We start from the raw sequence: 10,362 nt of genomic DNA, 5'->3' as shown, positions 1-10,362 counted from the left end.
TTGATAAAAGGACTTGCTTCTACTGCATGTACTGGGTTTTTGGGACCCTAGTCTATTTGGATGCAAAGCTTCCTAGGCCTGGATGTAGAGGGAAGGGCCTTGGACTTCCCATAAGGCAGGGTTCCCAGTCTTCTCTTAAGGAGGGAGGGGGAGGGAGGAGGGTGAGTGGGGGAACGGGAAGGGAATGGGAGGAGGGGAGGAAGTGTAAATTTTTGAATGGAAAAAAATAAATAAAAGAAAATAAAAAATCAAGTAGTCTGCTATGTGACAAGGTTTCTTAAAAGAGCCATGTCCTTTCTCCCTTCTTTCGTTTATTCTTCTGCTTCCTCATGTCCAGGCCCTGCATCAAATACAGGCTCCACATTGGCCACCAAAATGTAGCTTATTTATTCATTTATTTATTTATTTACTTACTTACTTATTTACTTACTTACTTATTTTTGCTCTTTAAGGGTCTACCATCTAGCTACTAAATAAATACATGGAGATTTTTTTCTTACCTATGAATGCCCAGCCTTAGCTTGGCTTCTGTCTAGCCAGCTTTTCTAACTTAAATTATCCTGTTTCTATTTAACTATGTTTTGCCTCTGAGCTTTTCACATTTCTTCATTCTATATATCTTTTTTTTCCCTTTTTACTTAGTGACTGCCTGTGTGTCTGGGGGGCTGACCACTGGCATCCTTCTCCCCTTCTTTTCTCACTTCTTATCCCTTTCTAAAGCCTAGAGTTCTCTTCCTATTTATTACCTTGCCTGACAGTCCCATCTCTTTCTTTTGCCTAGCCATGGCCATTGACCTCTTTATTAGACCAATCAGGTGTTTCACACAGGCAATGTAACACAATTTAATTTACAGAATTAAACTAAGTCAACATAAAAGAGCGCAACACATCTTTGCTTCATTAAATAATTATTCCACAGCATAAGTGACTGTCACACATCATAAACTAATATTCCACAACAAGAATGGGTATTCTTGGTGATTTTCACTCATTCGTTCGTGCTAACTTTAAACCCTCCCAGGCCTTGAACATCAATCACCCCAGATCACATCAAACTCGACAATTCATTTGATTATACTTACTGTTTTCGTCATCCATTCTTGTTGACGTCATAGGAGGCTTGGAATGTGAAGCTCTATTGTCTCCACTAGTCTTGTCTCTGCAAGGTTGCATTCCTGCCTTTTGTCCTGAAGTTGACTTTTCTTCTCAACGTTTCTTCTTATCTCTCTGACTGTTCTTCTGAGTTCTGACAGCACATTTGCCACTTTGGATTCAGAGCGGTTAACAATAATGCTGCCTTAGATTTTTCTTTTTTCCTTAAAATGTTCTCCAAGCTACACCTTTAACATCGTCTTCTTAAATGTGTAGTTTTTCTAACTTGCTCTATTTGAATGTGACATCTGACCAAAAATGACTGCCACTTATAAGACCATCCTTGAAGAAAGAAGAAGATGATTTTATTCTTAAATCTCACCTGAATATTTCTTTCCCTCATCTTCATGGAAGATCTGGATTTCATGCGATGATAGAGACCACCTATAGGGAGATTTAATTTAGGACAGTTCCCAGTGAGGCCTTCTTGTCTGGAAGCCACCATTAAATAAAAATAGCAATGCTTTATTGCTTGAAGCTCTTTTCCAAGTTTTGCTTCTACTAACAAATCCTTCTTATCAAATTCAGGACCAACAAGCAAATTAAATGCCAGAACAAGCAGAATGCAGCCAGGCTACACGCGCTAAGAAAACCTAATATCTTTTAATAAAGCACAATGTCTCCTGACCTGTTTATAATTAAGGAGGCTATCCTCTGTGGTGGAAAACTACAGACTTCATACTTTTTTCATCAGACTCCTTTTATGATTGGTTTTGCACCCAAATACTCTGGGACTGTGGGAAAGTGTGCTCTGTATTAGTCTTAGGGCTAGGATCCATTCCTGTGAACACGATGGTCACAGGAAGCTAAGACTAGGGAACTCTGGAGTTCTAGGCAACATAAAAATTGGAATAAAAACAAGAGATGTGGCCAAGTACAGACTGTCAAATGTTAATTTGAATTTTATCTATACACACAGATTTCTCCACCAGTTTAGCCAATATGTTTTTACATGGAATGACTCTTGGGCACATCTCAATATTTTAAATCCTATATCCTTCTACCCTGTCTCAGAAAGGTCGAGGTATTTCTTGTATCTAGCTTACATTTTCCCTTCTGGTCAATATAGAGGTTAAAAAATATCAAGTCCTTAAGGCTTTAGTGCTCGTAGAGTCCGTTAGCTATTCCAACCCAATTCTTCTCAAACCCTCCAAGCACGACCCTAACACTTCCTCCATGCTGGACAATTTTATTACAAAATTTGTACCCATGTCTAGCCTTTTATGTCTAAATAACATTTCTCAGCTCTTGGACCCCCAGTCTGGAAACTTGTCCGGCAATGTGGTAAGTAATCACTTTCTCTCAGGAAAAAGAAGACAGTCTTCTCTCATGACTCTTTGGTTTCTTTGTCCATTAGGGTTCTAAGATGACTTTTTTCCTTACATGATATCACACTAATGAAGGGTGTATGTTTCATAGCAATGTCTAATAGCTTCCCGTTTGGAAAAAGACATCACTGATGGTTGAAAAAAGTGGGTACACTCCGTCAAGTCTTGCTATCCAGAAATTACAAAATTCTGTCTGGAAGAAAAATGAATAGCTTCAGTAAGAATGAAAAGCCAAGCAGCTGCTAGTGTGCTGGTGCTGACCCTAGTGTGTCACCGTCTAGTGTCTCGGGTTTCTTCAGCCAATGTTGTTTAGGACTCCTGCTTTTAAAAAGTTCTTCATTAACTTCTGTGGTCATACTGAAGTGGGATTTATAGAACCAACAGCTTTTCAGCGCAGAACTTGATGGGGGAGTTTGAAAGTTCCTGGGTAATTTTAGGACCAGGACAAGTGTACAGCTTTTTAGCCATTGCTCACTGATGGCTGGATTGCTTCCTGCTTGCTTCCTTTTCCTTTTCTCTTTCTTTTTTTCTTCTTTTTTCCCCTCCCCATCACTCTTTTTTTTACACTATAATGTTCCTTAAAAGAGTCCTTGACTGAAGGTTAATTTAGATCTAGTAATTTTCAGTAATTTTTTATGAACAGTTCTTTAATCATTATTAAACACTGAGTTGTGTTCTAGATTTATTCTTATTTTAATTATTATGATATTTAATATAAGCAGAAAAGAAGAACAAGTCAGTAAATCAAAGAACTGCCTTTGACACTTCTATCAGTAGAATGACTTCTGTCTTACTAAGATGCAAGGACACATTTTATGCATTAATGTCTATGTAGTGTTGTTAAATAAAGTTGACTTTTTCATTTCTGTATTCTAATAGATCCTGGATTGTTTAAGGCCAAGGACAAATAAAATACCCAGGCTAGAATTCCAGTCTATTCCAATTATGCTTGAGTTTAGTCAAATATTGTTTGGACCCTTATATGTCTTACAATAGTTTGATAAAAAAACCTCAAAAAATATTCACCATTCTCCAACATCCTGCTTTTCCTCTCTAAACCCCACATAATATTCCTCTCAAGAAATGCAATATGTTTTTAAAGGTATTGCTTGGGGCATTATTTTTCTTGTCAATGATATAACAAAGTTCTATTTTTATCTTGAATTTCTGTTTTCACTCTACCACAGTGCCAATGCAGCAAGTTTTGTGAGTACTTGCTCATATTGTTAGTACTTGCATTTCTGTGTATTTATTGTTCAAAAGTAAGTCATGACACTTCTTGTAGAATAGTTTAGGTATATCATGTACTTAGACCATGATCCCTCTTTACTGCCCTTCCTGTATCCATTCTCCTGTTAACTCTTCTCATCTAATTTGTGTTTCCAAACCATCTGTTTTCATGCCATGTGCATGCATGACTTTTGTTCTCTGGATGAATAAAACTGGTATATATGATAAGGGCAGTATATACAATGTATACATATGTATTATCGATTCATTTACTAACACCACATAAGCTAATCCTATGTATCAAAATTATCAGGATATTGTATTTTTAGTATTTCTGAAAATAGTCCATGATGTTGTGAGTAAGGACTGGTTAAATTGGGCTTCCAGGAATTAGCTTTTCTAACATCTTTGGTGTTTGAATGTGTGTGTTAAAAAGTGAATAAAATTGAAATAATATGGCAGCAAAACTTTAAAAAGCAGTAGTACATGCAGTGTTTATGTATAATGAATTTATGCCATATTGAAACAAGCATGGTATGATGAACCTGTTTGCTTCCATTCTAATATCAGCTTCCTTGGCTGATGCACAGTGTTGTAGTTCTTATAACCTGTGAGTTAGATTAAATGGTGCTCTTCCACACCATCTCTATGGAAAATGACAAATGTGAGTCTTTCCTTCCACTCTTTTGTCATTTTCTAAGCAAACATAGCAGTGACTAGCAAAAGTTAAGGAATATGCTAACTCTGTTAGGCAAATATAAAGCTGCAAGTCTATTCAAAGTGACTATTATGGCACTAAATTATGACCTAAATTTTTGTATCCTGGTGGATACATAAATATAAACATTATGTACATAGCTCATTTTATAATCAGGCCATTCCGAGTGTTCAATATATATTTCACATGCAAAATTTGTTTCAGAACACCAGGAAATAATTTGTTTATTTTGTGGATATAAGAATTTGTAAATCATATGTTTGCTGTTTGCTTTAAATTTGAGTAATAACAGTAAGACTCAGAAATGGAATCACTGATGAGGTTGTGAGAGGAAAGATGATGCTTCAGAATTAATATCATACAATAAGCTTTCAATTGCATGAGACTTGGAATGGAGTTGAAGGCAAGAATTAAGATTGTAAAACATGATTGGAAGTATGAACCACGGAAAGTTGAAAATAACATTTTGATAATTTTAAGTATCATTCGGGAGCTTACTATAGAATTTTCATTAGAAAACATCACCAGCATCAGATTGAAGATGAAACTGATATTGATGCTGTAGAAAATGGAAAGATATTGCTTCTTCAGGATACATCCAATGAAAATAAATTAAGGGTGAAAACATGCCATGGTTTTGAGGGTCAGTAGTGAAGAATACGATAAATTGGCACAGAGAAAGAAGAAAAAGCTTATGTGAGGACGGAGAGCCTTCCTTAGTTTTGGACATCTTGTAGACTGCCAATGTTGAGAAGTCCAGCAGGCTTTTAAGAACACTTACCAGAAACCTCTTCAAGACTGCTTGAATTTGACCATTTTCTTTCTTTCTTTCTTTCTTTCTTTCTTTCTTTCTTTCTTTCTTTCTTTCTTTCTTCCTTCCTTCTTTCCTTCCTTCCTTCCTTCCTTTCTTTCTCTCTCTCTCTCTCTCTCTCTCTCTCTCTCTCTCTCTCTCTTTCTTTCTTTTTATTTTTGAGAAATAAAGCCATGAAATTAAGTAAGTTCTCCATGGCTCAACTGCACACATAACCATCTTTTTAAAACCACATTTTATCATGTGCAACGAGTGGAGTTGAACATGAGGAGAAAGAAATGAGAAGAGTTATTCCAATTCATGTATTATACTGACATAGCATAACTAGCAAGCAATAGTCTTTAAACTGAGACTATAAAGGGTTTTTTTTTTTTTTTGAGGAAATAGACTCTGTCAGGGTTCATCCAGTGAGATGAGTTAGATCAAAATACAGCATCTAATAGATGGCTTTACCTTTCTTTTTTTTTTCTTTATCATAATGGTACCATCCAATACTCAGATATGACTAAACTGTTTATGGATCCAAAATGTACTTTTCTTCTTGAGAAGCTGGAGAATAAGTTGGTAACTCAAGAACCTGTGCAAAAGCCTCAAAATAAGAATCTGAGAAGGCGTACACTGTTTGACTCTTGTAAAACTCCAGGTAAATTCCTGGGACCCAAGACAGCAGTACATACATGTGTGGTTGCGTGCATGCTCAGGAATGAATTACAGTCTTCTGATGTTACCTCTAGCTAACTTTGCAGGTTTGAATAAGAAAAATGTGATGAGAACTGCAGATGAAAAACGTCTGGCAAAAGTCCCAAATATGTACCACATACAGATGCCATCTTAGCAAAGGTTTGGAGAATTGGACTCATGTGTTTCAGGAAATGTCTGTCTAGTTCCTAGCTGACCATAAACCTTACCACACATCTGGATATGACACTCGGCAAAGAATGCACACTTAAGTTATTTAGGGAGAAATTTATCTTAAAAAGACATATTGTTGATTCAATATTCATTTTTTTGTACAATACTTCAAACACGTCTCTCCTCCTTTTTACCTATTTTTTTCTGTTGTCATTTCACAAGACTTCCATCAGATGCCTTATGACCTGTGGTTCTTTAACCCTAGTTTTGACTAAGACACTGAACTGCTGACTGAAAGTCTCTGCTGATGGATTAGCAGACTACTGTGCAACATTCAGAGAGGTTATAGGGCCAGTTAACCTAGATGCCCTTACCAAGACCAAAGTACAACAGTGATCCCCAGGGAAGGCTGCTTAGAATGGCAAATGTATCATAATGTAAAACAAGAAAGGAACTGGGGACACGTCACAATATGTGACAAATAAGCATCTGGAAAAGTCCCCTAAGAAAGGAGCTCTAGGGCTAGCAGGGCATGGGCATTCTTCTGGTAATTCTAGCACTTGGGAACCCAGGACAGGAGGATCAGTTCGAGGTAATCTGCAATGCATACCAAGTTCAAAACCAACTTGAACTGGTGTGGGAGAAATGTCTGTATTCTGTCAATCATGTTTTAAATAATTGGCCATGCTGATTGGCCAGGCAAAAAATATAGGCGTGGAAACCAGACAGGAAGAAGAGGTAATGCAATGAGAACAGGAGAATTCTGGGAAGGAGGAAGCTGATTCCTTCCAGTCCTGCACAGATCACCGAGGAAGCAGGATGTGAACTGCCAGCTGAAAAAGGTACCGAGCCATATGACTAAAATAGATCAGAATAATGGGTTAATATAGGTCATAAGAGCTAATAAGAAGCCTGAGCTAATGGACCAAGTAGCTTATAACTTATGGAGACCTCTGTGTGATTTTCTTTGAGGCTAAACAGCTATGGGGACCGGGCAAGACAGAAAACCCCAACAAGCCAGCCCACCTTGTTACATTGAACCACATGAAATACTGGAGGAGAAAATAGAGAAAGAGTAAGGGAAGGAGGGAAGGAGCAAGGGAGCGAGGGAGGGAGAGAGGAAGAGAGAGAAAGGGAGGGAGGGAGGGAGAGAGAAAAGCGATGGGAAGGACATAGAGTAACACTTTAAGGGCAAGTCAGTTTAGGTGTGCTTGATTCAGATTGTCTCTGTTAAAATCAAAGCTCCATCCTATCACAAAGATACTTGCTCACCCATGTTCATTGCAGTTTTATTCATAATATCCAAAACTAGAACCAACCTACATGTCTCTCAACACGGAAAGAAAATGTAGTACACATATATAGTGGAATATTACTAAATTGTTAAAAAAACATTGACATCTTGTAATTTGCAGGCAAATTGATGGAACTAGAAAATGTCATTCTGAGTGAGGTAACCCAGAAAGAAAGACATGATATGTTGTCACTTATAAGTAAATATTATCTGTTAAGTAAGGGATAATCAGAGAGGCTAAGAACCAAGTATGGATCTATGGGTCAGAGCTAGGTCCTCCATATATATGTTTTGTTTGTGTAGCCCTGCATTCTGGTGGGACTACTAACAGCAGGTGTGAGGATGTCTCTGATTGCTTTGCCTGTTCTTATTTTTTTTAACATAACGTTTAATAGGTGTCCCTTTGTGAGTACATTTGATTTTTATGATTTACATTTATCTTGTCATATTTTTTCTCTTTTAATCAATTAATTAATTAATTAGTTTGTTTGTTTATAAAAATTTCCACTTTCTCCCCTCCTCTCCATACCCTCCCATTCCCCCCACTCCCCCCCCCCCCAATCCCTCTCCTCCTTCCTCTCCGGTCCAAAGAACAGTCAGGGTTTCCTGCCCTGTGGGAAGTTCAAGTTCCTCCCCCCTCCATTCAGGTCTAGGAAGGTGAACATCCAAACAGACCAGGATCCCAAACAGCCAGTACATGCAGACGAAACAAGACACAGTGCCATTGTAAATGGCTTCTCAGTCAGCCCCCATGTCAGGCGCATTCAGAGAATCCGGTTTGATCACATGCTCATTCAGTCCCAGTCCAGCTGGCCTTGGAGCTCTCATTAGATCAGTCTCCTTGTATCAGTGGGTGAACGCACCCCTCGCGGTCCTGATTTCCTTTTTCATGTTCTCCCTCCTTCTGCTCCTCATTTGGACCTTGGGGGGCTCAGTCCAGTGCTCCAATGTGGGTCTCCGTCTGTACCGCCATCCATCATCGGATGAAGGTTCCCTCTGGTCCTGCCTATCTTGCTCACGTTTTCCCTCCTTCTGCTTCTCATTTGGATCTAGGGAGTTAAGTCCGGTGTTCCAATATGTGTCTCTGTGTTCTTGGGACCCTTTTCCTCTTCCTGGGTTGACAAGTTCCAGCTTTATTATGAGGGTTTGACCTTGTCTTATTGTACTGGCTATGCTGTGTTTGGTTGATATGCCTGCAAGACATGTTCCCTTCTGAAGGGAAACAGAGAAGGAGTGAATCTGAGAGAAGGAGAAGGTGGGAGGGTGGACTGGGAGGAGTGCAGGGAAGAGAAGCTGTGGTTGGGATGTAATATATGAGATATGAATAAACAAATAAGAAATCAAACAAACAAATCCAATTAAACACACTACTACTCGATTCTAATTTTTCACTCACAACTCTTGCAGGAGAAAAACACAAAATGAATTTAGAGTGTAATTTAATTGACACCATTTTCCCAGTCTCCTGATTGATGTGCTGGTGTATGAAGCTATCCACAGACAGATGGTAAGGAAGGGAAAGGATCCAAAAGCTTAAGCACCTTATAGTTACAAGATGCCCCTGTAAGATGCATCTGTGGCTGAAGAAGTTCTGAAAGGACCAATCTTACTTCACAATTGAAAGTTGTACAAAATAAACTTATAAAATTTGGGGCTGATACATGTAAAAACTTAACATCTTTCTTTCCATCTTTTCTTCTAATAACATAACAAAGAACTTTAAAATGAATACATTTACTGAACTGAATGTTATATCATTTGTCTATCATGAGGCATCTAAATCTATACCTTTGTGGTATATGTCATTGTGCCCATAATGCAACAATTGAGGAAGATGGATTAGAAAGTTTTTCAAGATGATCACTTTAGTTTAAAGTTTGCATCAAAGTAGCAATTGACAGAATAATAATAGAAATGTAAAAGTAGACATATAGAAAAAGTATTTTGCTGAACGCCTGATGATACACCATAAAAGTGTCAATCACTCAAATATTAAAGTATGATGTGTTATTTCAGATCAGAATACCTGTTTGGGACCTAGGATGAGAGCTAAATGGATAATTTTGAACATTTCTCTGAGGAAACAAATTCTTTGGAGAGAATAAAGAGATGTTATGATGATTTGGGCCTCATTTGTTCTAATAGGTTGGAGAATGTTAATTGAAACACTGACGGTCTCCTTAATGTCACCTCTGTGGGTTCATGTTTTGTTATGGGAGTGACCCAGCTCATGGCATCACTAACAGTTTCCTTACTGTCAAATCAACATCTTTGCAGTAGGTTTCTTATTCATTGTTCAAAAGGGAAATGGAAGAAGCAAAGCCTTAGCAGGTAGAAATTTCATCTTATGGTTTTGCATTTTTCCAGATTATCTGGCTCAGGATCAGAAACTTATTTAGTGATGAATTAATGAACAAATGAATGAGTAAATGCAGTAAATGGAAACATTCTCAAATGTTTGAAGATAAGATATTAATAACCTAGTAAACCTTTAACAACTTAGAAGCAGAATGCTCATAATCAATTGCACTATTAAGTTTATTTTGGCAATTCACTCTTTAATTCAAGGCAGAAAGGATATAATTTTTCTAAAATGTCTTATACTGGGCAAGGAAGAAGTCATCTCACCACCTGGTAACTCTTAAAATCCTTCAATTAAGATTGCTTCTTGGATTCTAAGGGGACTGATTGCAAACATTTATTTGAAAATTTTGGTTTTTCCCACAATTTAATGTAACAATAGCACACTGCATTGTCTGAAGAGTTTATCCATGCGTCTAGAACACCTGTAAGATCATGCATTTTTCAGAGATGGCATGCAACATCCCAGCCCTGGTACTGATGACTGTATTAGTTGGCACAGAAGGGAACATTGCAGACTCTTTACGTAGATGGTATTATTCACTTGGTTACAATTCTTTTCAAGGTAGATGGGCACCTTGTCTTCCTCCTTCATAGGTTCTCTGTTCTATTTCTT

The sequence above is a fragment of the Myodes glareolus genome, chromosome 3, assembly GCF_982192425.1.
Source record: "Myodes glareolus chromosome 3, mMyoGla1.1, whole genome shotgun sequence".
Lineage (NCBI taxonomy): Eukaryota > Metazoa > Chordata > Mammalia > Rodentia > Cricetidae > Myodes > Myodes glareolus.
This window is presented reverse-complemented; position numbering follows the sequence as displayed.